Source organism: Lates calcarifer, linkage group LG5 (genome assembly GCF_001640805.2).
Source record: "Lates calcarifer isolate ASB-BC8 linkage group LG5, TLL_Latcal_v3, whole genome shotgun sequence".
Taxonomy (NCBI): Eukaryota; Metazoa; Chordata; class Actinopteri; family Centropomidae; genus Lates; species Lates calcarifer.
In genome coordinates this window covers 5351497-5371220 of record NC_066837.1, presented here as the reverse complement: position 1 = coordinate 5371220, position 19724 = coordinate 5351497, and the positions used below count along the sequence as shown (strand labels likewise).

The 19724-nt window shown below is 40.8% G+C and overlaps 1 protein-coding gene across 1 annotated transcript in view; it reads right to left on the bottom strand.

Annotated features, from left to right (window-relative positions):
• Positions 1 to 19724, bottom strand: part of LOC108901176 (protein ELFN1) — a 103918-nt gene that overhangs the window by 32532 nt on the left and 51662 nt on the right. The window contains exon 2 of the mRNA XM_018702596.2: positions 4809 to 4872. The gene's annotated coding sequence lies outside the window, so the exon portion shown is untranslated. The remainder of the gene's footprint in view (positions 1 to 4808; positions 4873 to 19724) is intronic.

Here is a 19724-nt window from a genome sequence, read left to right as displayed (position 1 = left end):
GTCACATCAGATCTTGTGATGTTGATCATTAAAATGACATGGCAGCTGCATATTTTTCTTTTACAGCTGTGTTAGTGTTTTTATATAACTGAGAACGCTTTCAGAGCAAAGGCCTAATAAGTACATTCAGGCTGTAACCATACAAGGCCTTTTTAGTGCTCTAGTAGTTATTCATATTGCTCCAGGATCTTACCAGGACAAAATTTGAAATCTGCTAGTTAATTTTTTTTCTTCTTCTAAAACAAGACAAATCTCAACACAGTCAAGTCCAAGTCAAGGCTCAAATCCTCGTTATTTGACTTCCTCTGCATAGCACAGGGTCAGTATGGCAAATGCAGAATGTAAGGTATTAAGAGATGTGCTATTAAGATTTCTTATATGAATACTCAGCAGTAGCTTGAATTCAAGCCTTCCCTTCTCAACCTTAGAGGTAACGTTTATAAAGATCACGTTAAGCTGGGAAACATAATTTCACCCTGCTTTATGTTCATAAGCAACATTTTTCAGTTTTCAGTTGAATGAAGCCCTGTATTAATGAACCACACATGGATGATGCAAGTATTTAAGCACAAGACACTGGAGTCCAGGCTTGATGCAGATAGGAGAAGAAAGTGTTTATTGATGCAAAGTATTTTGTCAATGATTTAATAACTTCTCCTGTGAAGACATATTTTATATGATTACAACTCTGTTTTACTATATTGTCAGACATTATCTGTTTATACACCAGCATCCACTTACATGAGTGGATGGGGGTTATAGTTGTTGACAAATGCATTAATAAACACTTACATCTGCTTACAACGGTATTATAGTGCGTCATAAAACATTTTGTACCAGCTGTGACAGCGGGCTGGTATTGTTTTCACCTTGTGAAAAATGTGTGTGATCGTAAAATGTGGTCCTGCAGACACCTACTGTAGCAGAAACTACAACAAAGGCAGTTTTGAGTATTTTGGCAGGTGTTTTTTTCACGTCTGTGTACAGATTTTGTCACTGCGATAGCGTCTCAACTGTGCAAGATACAGTCATGAAACTTTACGGGTCTGTGGTTGAGATCAAAATGAAGGCCAGGTTTGAAGATGGCTGCGGTGTGGTTGGAACATCTGTATTATAGACTTGAGACTGCTAAATAGGGTCATTAATGTCAAGTGTTACCAATTTGCACCAAATTAACATGTTTCCCAAATCCCATATCACTTAACAGTCTGTGTGCATGAGTATGTATGATGGTACACACGCTATCACCGGTGGGAAATTGCATATGCATTGTTTTTGTGCATCTCTATCATTTATTCATCCCCCCGCTGGGCTTCACAGGACACACACAGCAGCACTTGTCTCTCCTGTCAGATTTATCTGCCCTGCTGTAATCTGAAATTCCACTTTCCCAAAAACCACTCGTTCCTCCACGCACTCCTCTGTTCACACCTAACCACCCATGGCCTCTTTTCCTCCTCTATCTCTTCCTCTATCTCTTCTCTTCTCTTTCTCACACATTCAAGCTCCTGCCAAGTTGTTAAATTTGAGCTCTCCATCTCCTTTCCCACACACACTCACAGAGGTAAACACACAGCCACACAGGCAAAAATAGCATTCATCTCTGCATCCATCTCTGATTCTGGGCTCAAAGATGAGAATCCTTTGGCAGAAATTTCTTGCTCTCTCTCTCTCTCTCTCTCTCTCTTTCTCCCTCAGACACACACACACACACACACACACACACTATCTCTCTTTTTCTATCTCAACACACAAATTGAATCTGTGGTCTTGACAGGGCAAGAGGACAGGGAGGACGAATAAAAATCACCTCATTACGCACATCCTTACAGATACACATCGCCTCTCACAGCCGCATACACACATATGCACATACCCCGACAGACACAGACAAACAGGTCATTCACATGCATTAGGGATGGAAATAGAAAACCCTTGAATCCTGGTCAAACATCATTTGGTGTGTAAATGCTGACAGACGAGGGCAGGGGGCCACATGTGACTCTGGAGGATCAGAGACGCTGTTTGGCACAGAGACGACGGGAATAACCGAGGGATGGATGTAGGCAACAATGGAGAGCACATTTGTGGAGGCTGAAATGATGATGATTATGATTAAACTGATGAATGATGAAGGTCACGGTGACAACATAAGCGATGAAACTGATGATAATGATAATGATGATGTTCTCTCAATCGTTATCTCGTCCCTCCCCTCAGTGAAGAAGAGTATGGTTTTTCAGACGCACATTAATGTTGTTGATGGCCTCCGTGATAATTCCAGGTTTGACTGACGACTTCCCGTGGTGCAACTGTGACTGCAGCTTAGAGCCCAAGGTTTCGCTGAAGAGTTTATTGATCGCGGCAGACTGGGTAGATATTATCGTAACAAGATCTGCAAAATCTCCTGCTGTTAAATTTGTTTTAAGAATCTTTATTTGTGCACAGCTCTGATAGACATCAGAGCCTGGCGGATTTGAGGGGTAATACTTTTGATCATTTGAATAATTTCAATTTGTATCCATGGTATTCCATGGGTGAACTATCGGTGTGTATGTATTAGCAGACCTGAAAATCTTTTCTTATCTTGTTAAATACTGTACGTTAAGTGCATCAAGAACCTCCACCTTGATCTCCTCCACTGTGACAAAAGAGAAACCCCTCAGCTTGAATTTCATTTTGGGGAAAAAGAAAGAGTCACAGGGAGTGAAACCCAGCGAGTAGGCCAGGTGGGGAGCAATAGTTGCATCTGTGTTGCTGAATAACTTGTAAGCAGGTGTGGTGTCATGATGGAGCTTACAATTGCCATCCTGCCACAGTTCAAGTCATTTGTGTTGAATGTCCTCCCTCAAGATGCCTCAGAACAGTGCTGTAGAATTTGGTGTTGGCATTTGGTTTATGTGCATTACCTACTGTATTGTCACCTTTTAAAGCGGCTCTATGTAGATTTTATCAAACAGCGGCCAATGTGACCACAAATTGCAATTACAAGATAACGGTAAATACTAAAATGTAGTGTAACGTTAGCATAAGCAGACAGGAGTCAACGAGTCAGTCATTTGGCTCACTGTTGTCATTTAACACATCAATATCTACTTAAAGTTTACTTGTCATTCCAGACCAAGTAAGGCTATAGCAGCAAAACGCCATGTGTATTGACCTGACAACAAGCCCTTCTTATTGCTTATTAGCTGTAGAAGGAAGACACTGCAGATACTGAGCAGCATTAACATGGATTTAGATTTAGAGAGAACTGTGAGAGCGGTGAGAATGAACCAGAACAGTTCAGTTGCGGGCCGTAAACAAACAAATACGAGGGGAAGCACAGACTCCACTACCACTTGCAACTCCTTTTGCATACAATAGTCATGTGATCCGTTGTTACTCATAGCCTAAAATCAGAAGAAAACAAATAGTAAAGATTAAAAAGGAGAGACTTGAAACAACATCCACTATATCAGCAGCAGCCTAAAGGTTAGTGAAGCAGGTTATTGATCATCTCTTCAATCCCCCGCATAGAGCAGAATTTTTCATGTTTTATTTACCCAGTAAACTGCTAACTGTTCAGTTACATTTAACATTTTATTTCCAAGGATGAAGGTCAAACATGAATGCTCTGAAATTTGAAGGCTGTTTCAGAGTCTTCTCCATACTGGCAGGAATTAACATTGTGGTGAATAAATCTTGAATGTTCACCAGAAAGGAGTCAAAATCAGTCTAAACATACTGGAATCAGCATAAAATATCCACCAAGTGTTACTGTTTTTTCAAATGCAGAAAGTCATTAGCCCCATGTTGCTAAAACACAAAAAAATACAAAGGACATGGTGTCTGTGTCCTCAGTGGTGGCTACAGCTCTGCCCCTTGACTAGCAGGACAAATCTGGGTTGGGAAAGTGACAGAGCAGCATTACCACTGTCGACTTGCCCTTGAGCGAGGCCCCTAACCTGCCCTAACAACTGCACCACACTGCTCAGCAGCCAGCTGATCAGACTGTGGTTGTACTGGGCAGCTTCCAGGTGTGAATTTGTGTAACTGGCACCTTAACAATATTAATTTGAGAGAATTAATTTGGTAATTTGAGGGGACCTCAACACAAAGGCACAGCTGCTAACCTGCTGCTAACACTGGGTGCTCCTCCCTCACAGCCACAACACAATGAGCTGCATTTCATACTGCCACACTGACTGATGCTTATTTGAGACAAGACTGGGGGAAAAAAACAGACCTTGGTGAGATGCTACAAATGAGAATATACACATTACTATCTCAATGTAATGTTCAACAATCTTGATCAGCTGTGATGTTGTCATTCGATACGCACACCTCCGAGCAGAGTGTACATTAACCAGCTCTGTTTTTCTGTTACAAATCCTGCTCTCTGTAGGTGGCTATAATCCTAAATCCTTTGACAGCTTACAATTTCTCATAAAGGGAAAAGAAAATGGTCATTTTTTTGTCCCTTCACACACACATACGCACATTCAATCACACAATACAAAATACACCTGTGTATTTGTGTCATGAATGTTTTCTCAAAGGAAATAAAGGGTAAATCACATGATGAATATCCTGCTCACTCTAGTGCATGCATGTGTGTACATGTGCATGGAGGCCTTGTGAGCATGCTATAGAGGGAAAGTTTATTCTTAATATTTGCTGCATGCTTTTTTCTGTCCGGACTTAAAGCAGTGTTTTGTATTCTGCTGACGTCTTCTCACCTAGCAGAGAAGGTTGGCGTTCAGGCAGAGACAGAGAGCAGAATGGGAAACAGACAGAGGCAAAGAGGAAGGAGGAAAACTTTTTACCTTTGCAGATGGAGGACCTCTCCGAACCAGCTGAGCCTTCAGTCTCAGCGCGCTTTTCACATCACTATCAAAAAGAGAGAAAAAGGGGGGAAAGGAAACAGAAGGGGTGGGTGGAGACAGAGGGTGGTTAGAATGACAAAGGTGAGAAATATCTGAAGATCGTTTGGCAGCAGCAGAGACTGACAGTCTGCCACATTAAAAGTCTGAAACAGGGGCAGCTACATAGGCTGCATCAGGAAAAAAACCCAGGAGTGGAAATTAAGCTTGGACTCAGCTTTTCCCTCTGGTTACTGTGGTAAAGTGAAACTCGTTAAATAATAATAAAAAATTGGATTTATATAACACAATTATTAGGACACCTCAAAGCTCTATGTGTGTCAGAGGGGGAGGAAAGATAGACTGGGAAATAGGACACAGAAGAGGAAAAAAAAGCAAGGGATTGTTGAAATAAGGGCTGTGTGAAGAGAAAACAGAGGGGGATTCCCATTAGAGAGACAGATGAAGGGACGGCTGAGGATGACAGCAGCATCTGACAGTTGGCAAGTCAATGATGGACAGAGAGAGGAAGATGGAGAGAAAGAGCTCCTATTTCCAAGGCTAATCTGAGGCTCTGCCTCACAGGAAAAACGCAATCTCTTACGAAGAGAGTTTACAACCTTCTCCGTCCTCCATCCCTGAGTGTCAAATAGACCTCTGTGTGTGTGTGTGTGTGTGTGTGTGTGTGTGTGTGTGTTTGAAGGGCTGAAGGGCTGAAGGGACATAAAAAAGACCTCAGCAATTCAGACAGTGGACAAAACAATAAAAGTAAGCCTGCAAAAGTCCTGCAAAAGAAAACTACCTGTTACAGTAAAGTGTCCCTATTATTTTATCCGCCCCCACCTACACATGGCCAGTTCCTTGCAGCCTATTACAATGTGATACAACACAACAAACCATGGATCCAAAAACACCTTGGACACACTTAAATGCTAAACTACATAAAGACACAATTGAATCCTGTCCCCAGGTAGTTTGCCCACTGTCGTTATGCCCGTCAGATTTTCTGCTGTGATACAGCACATATGTAGTTTATAAAATAGGTCCTTAATTTCACAAACAAACAAACAAACACAAGCAGGTTTCTGATTTCTGTATACTTTGTCAGCTGAAAAGACGATTATAGCTAGCTGAGTGTATCAGCCGTAGATTGCGAGCGTAGGTTAATGCTAACACTAAAACTCAGTGAATTACTTTTTCATGAGAAAAGGATTTGAGGGATTTAAGGTTGGCAAATGTAGCATTATCTCACTTTGGCTGCCACTGCTGGAGCGTAAATTTCCCCAAACCAAATAAAGGGCAGGACAGAGCTGATATCATTACACAATGGATGTTTCCGTCCTGAAAAGTGTTTTTTTTTTTTTTACTTAACCTCACCACACTTAATAACGCACTTAGCTAATGGCATGAGCCTTGCCCTAATAAGCTAGTTAGCCTAGCATGTTAACATAAGAGCAGGCAGATACACTGTTAATCCTATTCCTTACAGTTTAGGGATGGAAAGGCTAGGTGACCCTCCAAACTCTCCTAACATGCTGGCGAAATCACTGCATGGTGGAGGGTTTAGTGACTCTTAGAATTAGTTTATCTCATGTTCATGATATTTTGTCCACCCCTTTAAGTCTGTTAAACCCAGTCCTCATAATCATAAGTGTTATTTGATTCTCCTGCAGCACATTTCCAAATGTCAAGTGTCTTTGCAGAATCATAAATTAGATTTGAAAATAATAATCAGATTATCTCATTTTGTAGGATAATTCAGTGCAAATTGACTGGATGTTTATATTATGCATGCACTATTTGTTTGGTCTAGTCTTCTGTCGAGGTGCTTTTCTGCATCAAAATCTGTTCTGGTTTAATTTGATGAGCAAAGGTTGTCATCTGAGCAGTGCTGTGATTCCAAAATCAATCTTTCTTTTATTTTTTGATTTGATTCATTGAAATACCTGTTGTCAGTGCAGAACAGACATGTAAAAGCAAGCAAACGCTAAAGCTTCAGACAAGGAATTAAATGCTAGATACTCTATGGAGTTTGCATATGAAACTCTTACTGCAGTGACACCTGATATGAATAGTCTGTGGATTTTCCACTGTGTTACCAACTTAAAGAACCTTGTGTTTAACTGCTGACCTCTCAGCTTCTCACTCAGTCAGTTACTTATTGCACATTAGCCACTGAAAAGGTAGTCACATTGCTTTACTTATTACTCAGCAGCAAAGGTATTGTGCTACATTAATGATAACTTCCGTTACTCAGCTGTCGGCTACTTCAATGCAGCCTTTAAATGACTCTATATCGTTTGTATTTACTGACTACACACAGCTCTGGAGAAGTCCTGACCTCAGAGGCACAGCTGCACACCCTCCAACTCTAAACAGAACTAGATGATTCCTGAATGTCTTTTTTCATCCAGATCTTAAAAAAACAATATTGGAAATAGGAAATACTGACAATATTTCCATTTCATGTATTTGCAAACAAGCCATTAGAGTTAAATAACACAAACTTTCATAATGCACCCTGCACTATAATAAATACCATCTCTACAGCATCATATTGAACAATATGACTGTATAGAAATGGCATAGTTAGGAGGAAATTCAAGATAATTCAAACCATAGTTTAAAAGTGCTGCAGTTGGTCTGAGTCAAATCTTAGTACAAGTCAAGATGCCATTGTTTCAGGTCTTACAACATTGTCTGAAAAATGTTAAAGTCCTCTGTCTGTGGTCAAGCAATAGTGTTTTCACTCAGCTGAGGCCTTGTCCTTTCAATGCACAGACCTAATGAATAAATACTTTGAATGTGTGGCAAAGTTCCTGGATTTCATCAGGTCAACACTTACTTGAGACTTCAGTGTTTTTGCTTTCAAGTTTATAATCAAGTCAAGCCTTTAGGGAGTCAAGTGCCAGAGCAGGAAGTCAAGTCATTAGGACTAAAGTCTACAGCTGCTTCGGACTAAATCTGTTAAGTCTACTGCTACTCACACAATGAAAAGAAAACAAGAAGAATTATGGAAATAAACAGTCCTGCTACACAACTGAACATACAGCAACACACACGCATCCACAGACTGCAGCTTTGCTCTTTTAGTAGCATGAGAGCTGTTTTAGCCTGAGGAAGTAAAGATGGACAGAACCAACAGGGAAAGAGAAACTGAATGAGGAAGATAAAGAAGCTGGGAAATGGGAGAAGAAGAACAGGTAGAATACTGTTACAGATGAAAAGTTGTTGAGTGTAACTGACAGCTGAATGATACTGCTAACACATGTAGTGATTCTGACATGTTTCTGTGTGTCCATGCAGTCCTGTGAGCCCGCTGGATAGAACAAACAGTCAGACATTCATTCAACATCCCTGAGCTCCCGAGCTCTGATCTCTACTGCAGAGATCAGTTTTTCATCACAAACATCACAAATGTTCTTTAATCACTGCAGGCAATGGAGACAAACTCCACACTTACTGTACCATCAACCATGAAGGCAGTTTGGTCCTGGAAGTTTTGGCTCCAGTCCACTTGCCTATTATCTACCTCATTTGACATTAAAAACTCAGTGAAGACAACAGACATGAAAATCATTCAGGTGAAGCAGCATGAAGTGGAAGAGGAAACAGAGGAGGTGTGGTAGATTCAGTAGAGAAAAAAGAAAAACAAAAGCGAAACAAAGAGGAAAACACGGGGGGAGAGATGGATGAGAAGCCTGCAGAAAAACAAAGAATAACTAAAAACTCAGGCTCTGATGCATTACTGCTGGCAAATTAGCTAAACATAGAAACTACTACTGAACTGTCACACACACACACACACAGTGAGAGAGAGAGGGAGAAACAAACACACACAGCACTCTTTAGCTATTCCTTATGCATCAGCAGTGCGTTTGTTCCTCTGTAGTCCCCTTGACTGCGAATGGAGAGGACAGCAGAGAGAGGAGCTGGGTGTTTATTGTTATCCTCACAGACTAGTGTCTGTAAAGGCTAAAAACACAGTGACCAGCGAGCCCAGGAGCAGTGTGAGTGAGTCAGACTCAGCTGGTCTCCATCAGTGGGAGGCCTGCAGTGTGGGATATCTGATTTGTTGTGAGAAAAAGAAAAAAAAAAGAAAAAAATCAGGTTGGCCACGGGCAAGCTCAGGGCGCGCTGAGCCGGTCATGGCAGCCTCAGTCTGAGTCTTCTGAATGTCACCTCTCTTGACTGCAAAGCAGTGTATGTGTAATTTAGCGTGTGATATATGTTTAATGTATGTGTTGTTTAATATGTGACAACAAGACTTGTGAACCTTCAGAAACTTCAGAGGGTTAAATTGGTGGATTAACCCTTTTCAGCCACCCTGATTTCATTTCCTCATCCTGCAGTGTGTGTTTGCTTGGATAAAGCAAAATTCCTTTTTCCTCATTTTCTGCCTCTGGCAACTCCATCCTCATCTTCCCTTCCTTCATTTTGCACACACTTTACTCAGTTATGCAACTATACTTTCTTCATATGACACACTAGCTTGATGCTGGAGTGGATATACATGGTGAAAGATTTTTGGCTTCACACCATTTTGTCACGCTAGTGTGAAAGGGCAGAGGAAACCTATTTAAACTGTGCAAATGTGCCATATCAGGTGGCAAATAATGATGCTGAATCCCTGTCAGCTGATAATCAAACAACTGCAGGTGGAGGAGATGCTGTGGTAAACCTTAATTTCATCTTTTCACAGCTTTTAAGTGTTGGTAGAGACACCACAGTACCTTTTCCATTTGGGATCTGCCAAGACAAGCAATATGAAATATGTGTTTATTAGTCTGTGTCGTTACAGATACTGTTCATACAAGAGGCATTTTGTTTACTTTCCACCTTGAGCCATTCATTCAGGTTGGCATAAGTGGCATGTGAGTGGTGGCAATATGGCACCAGTTGAGTGTTGGAGCTCACTCACTCTAAAGTGTAAACCACTGAAATATGAGTTAAGGCTAAAGGCTGTTAAAATCACATAGAAATGTGATTGATGAAGACCAAACCAGAGGCCACAAGCAGAGTGAATGTTTGACTTTGAGATTCATCAAAAGGAGACTCCAAAGAAATGTAAATGTTACTTCGTGTCTGTTGGAGGTGTATATAAGCCGCTGTTAGCTGAGGACGTTCACCTTAATAACGTTATAAGGTGATGATATGTGAATACTGTGTTTACAGCTGGTTTCATTGCCCCTGAGTGGCCACTTATTCATGCACATGCAGAAGCAGAACATGAATTTACTTGTGGAGTTCCACCACCTCCTTCCTCTACTTAAAAATCAGACCATGACTTCATCCTTCTTTGCTGTCAAGCAGAAAGCCATTCCTATTAGGACTGTGAGTTTGGTCTCAGGAGTGTGTGACGGTCTACAGGACTGTTAATGAATGCACAGACTCAAACCTGCTCTGTGGGACATCAAAGGACTCTCCCACGGTATTACAGATTACTTCACTGCCTGTGTGGACACTTAAGATTCCAACAAAAAAACTGTTTTCCAAAGGACAAACTCTGGACAACAAAAGCCGTCAAATCCCCTCTAAATAGGAAGAAGAGAGCTCTCAGGGCTTTGGGACAGAGAGGAAGTTAAGTCTGTCCAGAGGGAGCTAAAGAGGAGAATGGAGGATGGGAAGAACACCTACCAGGAGAGGACAGAGAGCAATCTACGGCAAAAACAGTCTGAAGGAGGCGTGGAGTGTGATGAGAACAATCGAGCAGGCAGCCAGGCCAAACCAGGAGAGGAACAAGTGGACTGCTTACAGGGGAAACAGTTAGCGTGTAAAATTTTCATGCAGACTAGGAATTGGTACTTAGAGTGGATGATGCTTCTCTTCCCACTCCACAACCACACGAGTATATACTGATAATCTGTGGTGATACATAAGGCAGTGTTGTGTTAAAGTCCAAATAAGTCCTTCAACTTAAACAACCATATACTGTAGGTCACTTATCCCTACACTTGGATATAATGGATATGACTCATAGGTCCATAGGAGCGTACTAGTGGCAGGTGTAGCGGATCTTCCTCATCATGGTAACAGTTATAAACACGTGATCGATGTTATGGAACACTCAGTTTGATTCAGTTAGGGCACTAACTCCTCCACCCCAGCCTCCTCGTACCATGGACTTTGAAGATCTAAATACTACATCACCTCACTTCCTCCTTTACTCCTGTCATATGTTACTACAGACGCTAGAGGAAAATATAACTAAGGCTTGTAATAAGGTGATTGCACAGATGACCTATGGGGTCGCTTTTTGTAGGACAGCTGAAATTATAAGCGTCAGTCCTTTGTGAATGGGTTTTTATTACTGAAACAAAAAAAGCATCTCTTTTGAGATATGTCACAAATGCCTCTGTAGCCTCCGAGCCTCTGTGTGGGCAGACTGACAGCTGAGCAGGCAGAGACATGGACACGCAATGTAAATGAACTTGCACTGGTAATTGCAGCTTACAAGTCAAGGACAGGCAGCATTTTGTTAGCAGTGGCAGTGACATACAGTGGTGATGTGGGAGGAGTTATTTTAGGCATCTAAGATTTCATGCAAGTTTCTTTCATTTGCTGACTGGCAGTTGGAGCATTCTAATGCTTGGATGGCATTAACGTGTCCAGAATATATCATCGGTACAAAGGATTTTTTTGTTTTGGGTTTTTTTTTTGTTGTTGTTACAAGTAAACTAAAAATTCACAGGTTCAGTACAAGTGTGCATTTTGTTGAGGAACATCCAGTCGCTGACTTTAAATGTCTTTTGCATGTGCTGTTCACAGCAAATTGAGGCCAGAGATCTGTAGAAACTTGATGGTTTAAATTTGTTCACTTGTGGATTCTTGGTTTAATCTGGATGAAATCAGCAATTTTGTGCAGTGTTTTTTCCAGTTTCAATGACAAAATCATAGTAATGCCAAAGTCATAGTAATACAAGTTTGGTATATAACAATACCAAACTCGTGGAAATAAAGTGATTTAGAAGTCCATGAGGTTCATGAGTTAAATAAATCTATGGCATATTGAGGAGCTCACTTTGAAAATAGGACTTGCAGAAATACTTCTGGGAGCAGCTACTTTTCACTCTATTAAACAAAAAGGACTGATCCAAATCTAAACACCAATCTTAACATTTGCGAGTACAAGTTTTTTTTAAGCTGGTCCAAATGCTTCAGCTGACTTTTATCTTGGCAGCACGATGACGTTGGCTGTGTGCTTTTCCCCCGGTGAATGTTTGTTTGGTAGATTGTTCAACAAACCGTGGCACAGGACAAGAAATGATTCCAAGCACATAAATAAAAGGATCATAGTATTTAGAAAGTTAAAGTGGGTTGCTGTACAAAGTTTGTGGCTCTTTTTGTGTCATAGCTGTTAGTCTGTGTCACTGTCACAGAAAAGTATTATTGACTGGTTTATGCAAATACCAAAATGTTTTGACTGGATATATGTGATGAATTTCAAACTGGTTCATCCACAGACAGCAGGCGCAATAATGAAACCCAAGAATATAAAATATTAATTTCTTTCATTTGAGTAGTGAATTTTTCGTAATCTAATCTTACAAAGATTTGTACGCTGAAGTGGAAAAATAAACATTGCAATTTAATTTCAGTTGGACTTTAATATAAAATACAGTGAGAGTTGAGGCAGTAGAGATCATAATTGAGCTCCTTCTGGTATGAGGCAAAATGCCATTGTTCTTAGTCATTACTCCCAGCATGCTCTGCTGGGTCTTTCCCTGTCTGGCAGGGTGTCAAACCCTCTCCCCTGCATTGCTGACGACGTGGAGCCGATCTCTCCTCCAAAGAAATTAAAATGGATGCAGATAGAAAACCTCCACGAATCAGAGCTCACATTTCTATCGTCTATCTGCATGCACAGTCACGGGGGGGAAAAAAACAAAACATTTTCCATTTCCTGCTAATAGCAGCACTCCCAGACACACAGACGCACACGTGGTTGGGTCAGCGATAGGCTGCTGCACACTGAGCAAAGTTATGAGGCATTACTGCTGCGTGCATCCACAGAATAACACACAAACACATCCACACAAACACGTCTGAAAACACACTGCCTGAACACTGAATGCTGATTTGCTAATGAGCTGTCATGGTGACAGATACAGCCATTTAATTGGCTGGTAAAGGAGGCAATTAGAATTCAGTGCATAGATGCATAGATCAGAGAAGGAGAGTCAGGGAGTTGGTTTCTGTACATTATGTGTGAGAGTGTGGGCTTCAAAGTGAAACACACGCAGGGAGACCGCTGGCATGTCACTCACTTCTTTAAATTATTAATTCTGATGATCCTATTTAACTGGTCCGTGATCTGCTACCTAATGTGTGTGTAATGTGGGTGTGTACACACATTTGTGTTACTTTGCGTGCTACGTGTTTCTCCCCGTACTTCTTTTTCTTTCTCTGTCTCTCCAGTTTAGTAAAACCACGTCCATCTCTCCGTCTGCTCTCTCTCGCTCTATTCCTCATCCTCATCTTCTGCTCTATGTTGATGTCTCTCTCTCTTTGTCTCTCTGTCTCCTTCTCTCCCCATTTTCCCTTTTTTCCTTCCAACTGAACCATCTGCTGGCTCAGTATGCAGCATCTGTCCAACCCTCGTCCCATCTTTCCCTCGTTCTTATTCTCATTTTCTTCCAGTCTTTCCCTCAGAAATGTCTCTCCTTCTGTCCGTCTGTCTGAGTGATGTCATTTCATCCTCACTCAAATTCATATTTAGTTTATAACTTAAGTTTTTAAAGGTAAACAATCATTATTTGTAAAAACTCAGGGTCCTTTATTAAACCATAAAGAGGATGGTACAGTATATATATGATACCACACCACATCTCACTATACTAGGGTATTACCATATGGAAAAACTAACCATTGCAAACAAATCATTAAATGAAACCCTATTAAAAAAGAGAAAGGACCATGGAAGAAAGGGGATGAGATAAAAATCAAGTACAACTCAGTATAGACTGTGTCGTCCTGCTGGTTTTCCTTCAGGCTTTGACATTCTGATCAATTTTGACAGTATGTCAGATTCTTGGTATTTGAGTTGGTTCTTATGTCTTTATACAGGCTGTAGTGGACCTCTGTGTCTACAGCTACTCTGCATTGCCAGGTTTGTCTTTGTCCATCGTCTTAATGGCTAAGTAGAGTCTTTAAATCTGTATTTAGTTTGTGTCTTTCTCAGTCTCTGGTAGCCTATGGTGTCCAGGTAATCTGCTACTTGGCATTGTCTTTTAAGGGCTGAATAGAATTGAACTTTACTTTTGTGGTAAAAGTCCAGTGATTGATGTACCTTTCTTCTTCTTTGGCAGTTATCTCTTTCTCTCTCCATTGCTTACCTTACTATATGCATGGCCACTTTCTGTCCACCAGGAGGTTGCACACTGTCCAATAGAGCTGCGCCAGGAGGATAATAATTGTCCTTGGCCTAATTTTTGGCTCCTTTCTACCCTGCCATTTGCAGTGCCATTGTATGTGGTAGCATTTAAAAGATGAGTCTGAAGGATGAAGGTCTTCACGAGATCTTATATTCATTCAAAAGATCAGCGAGTACGCTTTATGCAGAAAAATTAGACTAAAGGACAATGCCCTGGTGCTTAGAATATTTTACCAGCAGGTCAGTAACTCTCTCAGAATAATCCTCCTCCTCTGTCTGTCCTGTGGTGCTATCAGAAGTTGACATCTGTGAAATCACATATCCCCTGTTAACCTCACTACTTAAGCTTGCCTATTCTGATGGTCAAACCATTACAAATAAGGCTTAGAATCAGTTGGAAAACAAAATGTTTGCACAAGGACTTTTCACACAGTTAGGTGGAATCCAAAGGTCAGTTATATAGCTACTGTTGGCTCACACTTGAGAACAGTTCTGATAAATAACACCAAATAACACCAATATCATCAGACTGTTTCACAGTGACCTGTCATTTAGGACTTAATGTGTTCTCTATACACACGAGGTTTACTATGATTATAGATTAACATATGTTAATACTCAATGAATATATATATATATGTATGTATATGTGTATATATATATATATATATATACACACACGACACATCCTCATCTTTCATATGGCCACTCTGAAAAACCTCAGTCTCATGCCTCATGCATAATTTCTGTGGACATTTCTGTGTACATTTGAATGTGTGTTAGTGTGTTTGTTTCTTGTGTTTGTGTATGTATGTGAGTGTGTGTGCATGTGTGTGTGGACGTGCATGGTATGAGCCAGAGAGGAGCAAGCACGGATCAGTGACCTTCGTTCTGTTACATTTTTAAAACAGGCCGTGAATAATAGATTACGTTAGAATAAAACGGCAAAGGATGAAATATGAATTAAAATAATCTGAATTACAGAGACGGGGGCCGAGGGAAGGACAGAGAGGAGGGAGGTGGGTGAGTGTGAGTGGAGCGGGAGGCGGGGATGGAGTGAGAAAAGGAATCCACAGATCTCAAAGAGAATGGAAGAATACATATACATGAATGACACTACAGAGGAAATGTTATTTATAAAGACACATGGCACCTACATTATGCACAGGCCACTGTCATTAGTTAAAGTTGTAGTTCACCCAGACCAACATCTGCACGCTGTGTGCACGCTCCCCATGCAGAGATAAGACCCTGTTCACACCACACTCTGCTGATTATTGTGATTAAACATGTCGTTATATTCGGAAAGAGACATCACTGATGCACACAGTTAAATGTAACTTGGTGCTGCTTTGAGGATCACCAGATGCCACTGAGCTACAGTTTTAAATGTCAGTTAATCGTGTAAAAACCCAATTGGAAAAATATTTCTTGTACATTTCATGAGAGAAAGGTAGCTTTAACTAAATTAAATCATTTCACCTTGAAATGAAAATAAGGATCACTAAACTGAGCCAAAAATGAATGTTGCACTTATTGAGAAAAGCTGAAATCTAAATTGAAAACAAAATGTTTACCTCCTCTGATTAAAATCAACTAATGGATCTCCTCTGGGGAAGAACTGAGACTCCTCTCATAATGAATTTGTCCAGATTAGCTGACAAACACAGCCTCAAAAGGAATGCAATTTTTAGTCTGCATGCATCAAACATCTTCTACAAACATGCTGCAACAGGGTTAATGGCTGAAAAAGTGCTATCAAATAGAAATAGGTAAAAGAAAATGAACAAATAAGACATTCATAAAGGTAAAGCACAACTAAATTATGGAAGTGTTTGGATTGAAGATTGTGCTCATTTAGTTTCATGGTTTTTATTTTATGTCCTTTAAACACAGAGATATCTTACTTTGAAGCGAGCTTAATTCAGATCAAAAACTGGAAAAGTAAACAGTATGGTAACTTACAGAGCTATTATTGAGAATGTAATTTGAGTTTAGCTCCACTTGGCAACAAGGTATTTTTAATGAATTTATGTGTTTGCAAGGTTTTTGGATTTATTTTTATGTGTTAAGTTCACTTAGGATTTGGTGCTATTAGCCAGTGAATAGAGTCACGATTCAGATGAGTTGTAAATTATTTTCTCGGCATTTGTTGAAGTGAACGGATAGGATACAAACAGCATTAGGCTGTAATTCAAGACCTTCCTTTGTTCAACTGGAATGCTACTAGGGGTGTAACAATGAAAACTCTATAGAGAATCCTACTGCACAAGCACAGTGGCTAATGCCTCAGTACAAACAGAAAACTGACTAAATACAAAAGTTAGATTTTCTAAGCAAGAAAACTTTTTTTTTTCCATGAGTCAAGAAGTCACTTCATCAGACTTCTATGAGCTGTCGTCCAGCTGACCTCTCGGCCTTTATCACCTCTGCTTTCTCTTTCACTTCAGTCATTCATGGAAAATTAGAGTTTTTATCTTTGATTTGACATTTCAGGAAAGTGTCCCTTCTTCATCACTGCTGTGGAGATCTCCTGCCACACCATCCCATAGAAAATCTATTGAGACTTCCAACTTTGAAGTCCTCCAGATAGCGAATGATCAAAACAAACGAGTTCTTGCTCATCAGCAAACCATCGACTGCTCCGCTGCAGATGCTCATTAAATTCAGAGATTGTAAAAATGAGCTCTGAGAGAGACAACCTTATGGCTGCTCTTCGCCTCACGCTGGTGCAGAGAAATGAGAAGGGAAGAAGACTCAGAGAGAGGCTGACAGACAGCGCTGACAAACCTCATCAGAGCGACAACAGATCATCCCGGGTAAAGCAAAAGCTCTCCACGGGTAGTTAATGTCACGTTTAAAGCAAACTTTGCTTTGTTTTGTTGGGTTTGCTTCACACAAACAGTCTGCTGGAGGGAGAAGCTGCCAACCTAGTCATGCTCATTCAATAAACCAGTCCGTCAAACAGCCAATCAATGAATCAATCTGCACCACAAAAGCTCAAATGGAAACAAACAATGCTACTTTGATGGTTGAATACCACAGTACCCTGGTCATCAGGTGATAAATTGAAGTCACTCGGTGTGAGGTGAGATGCTTTGCTCCTCTGTACCTCTGTGCTAACACTGATGACATTTTTCATAAATCATGTCATTTTTTTATGGAATAGTGTGAGATAGAGACAGAGAGCCATTGACAAACCTGGTCACCAAGGGAGCCCTGACTGTAGAAAGAAGGCAATTTAGGTGACACTGAGAATGAAATGCATTTCTTTTCCCATTGTCCTTAATGTGACACGGCCGGAGAGACAAAATTCAAAAGATACTAGGATATGCACCATGTACTTTCCATTCTTTCCATTTCAGAATAAACCTCTCACTGACGGTAGAGGGGAACAGCTCACGTTGCAACAAGATGCAGATTCTTTTTTAACCTAAAGAATAAGCACCTTGAACAGATATATAATACATAAGATCCTTATGTCAGTTTACGCTGTAAAATAGCATCTGTGACTAGAATTATAATTGAATCGAGTATGTACAGTAATTAACTAAAGGAGGTTAAGTTGAGGCTGTATGTAAGGTCTCTAATTTCTATACAACTCACAAACTCTACTCACTTATTCAGAGTCAAGTATTCATTATCATCAGCATTATGATTAGTTTTAAGTGACAATGATCTATGCAATACAGTAATGAGTGATGTGAAGACTAAGCTCCCCCACTGCAAGAATGTCATGTGACAACAGGCTAAGTCCTCATAAGTGATATGAAGACTTAGCCTCATATCACCTAAATGATACGAGCCTTCTAAAACAGCTTATGTGGGGGAATTTTGGAAGTACTCATTTTAACTCACAACATTTTTCTGTAAACTTACTCAAGTGTTTTTTGTGCATAAACCTAGCCAAGCCACAGCAATAACTGCATGTTTATTAGTGTAACCGTAACAACAACGTTCTGGTAAACTAGTATGCTCCTGTGTCATAACCAAGGGTAGGAACAAATGACCTATATGATCATTTAGGTTGGAGGACTTGCTGTGAAAGTCAAGCTTGAGGATAGGTAAATATTTGCTTCTGAAGGCAAGGTATTCACTTTTGAAACTGCCACTATTTTATAAATTTTATCCTTGTATGTGTGGAAACGACAAGGACAGCATTTCACAAAATGTCACAATACCTGCCTGGACATCACCTGTGCAGAGTCGGAGCTGTTCTGTAGTCTTCTTTTTTTCTCTCTCTTACATTCCTTCCTGTTTCCCTCTACCGCTCTCCCTTGCTCTCTGTCACAGGAACACACACATATACACACCTCTGATTTCACGTCTCATCACCCCCATGACCCACATAGACCAGGTACTAATTCACACAGGCCAGAGAGAGACAGAGAGACAGAAAGAGAAACAGAAAGGTGACGGGAGGCAGACCAAACAAGGAGGACAGGAGGCAGACGCTAAATGAGAGGAAGCAGAAAGCTGAAGCAGAAAAGACAAGCAAGATGCAAGGGGGGTGCCCAGGGCGAAATGAGAGGAGGAATTGGTAAGGGCGAAAAAGGCAAGAGGGAGGAGGAATGGAGCTGGATAATGTAGCCGGTAAGTGATAGACTGAGCAGTGGGAGAGGTAGAGTGAGGTCAGATGGAGAGATGGATAGAAGGAGAGGAGAAGAGAGGAGGGGTGGAAGGGAAATTTGGGTCGGCGAAGTGCAGCTGCATCGGGAGAGAGCCGAGATGAGGAGGGTAAAAAGGGGGGAGAGAGACGGGAGGCAGGAAATCAGTTGAGCAGACAGAATGTAGAGTATGTGTAGAGAGGATAAATGGAGGGGGTGAAGATGAGAGAGAGGTAGAAAGAGGGGAGGAGGAGAGGAGGGGTGAGGAGTAGCAGTCATCAGTATTCCAGCCTTGTACTCAGTTTCCAGCCAAGACAAATGAGAGCCAACATCAGGGAGGAAGTGGATCAGCTGAAAACACACCATCCTCTCCCTCTGTCACCCCGCTCCCCTTTCTCTATTTTTCTCCCCATCTCACCCCCCTCCCTCTCTCAAAAGAGAAAGAGCCTTATAGCTGCAGTAGCTCATACAGCCGGGACCTTCCCGTACATCACACAAACGCACACATACGCACAGCACCATAAATAAACAGTGCTGTTTTGGTGTGTCATGTTCACTCTTTTCCCAGGTTATTTCACAGCAGAATGGGCGTCCTGTTCTGAGAGGGTGAGGACATTAGTCTCCTCCCCCGGAGGACTTACTCGAGGTGCCATCAAGTCAGGATTTTTTTATTGACATTGTTTATTTATGATGTTTAGAGCCCGGTAAATCTCACGGGGAGAATATACAAATTTGTTCTCTGTTTGTTACATAGTGTCTAAGAACAACTGTACAAGAACTTTGCTTAAAGAGAGAAAGTTTTTTAGAAGCTTAGAAATAACTATCTGGTCACTGAATAAGTTATAAAGAATTAAGTATTTTACAGTTTTTATACTAATGCATTTCCAAAAAGTACTAAAT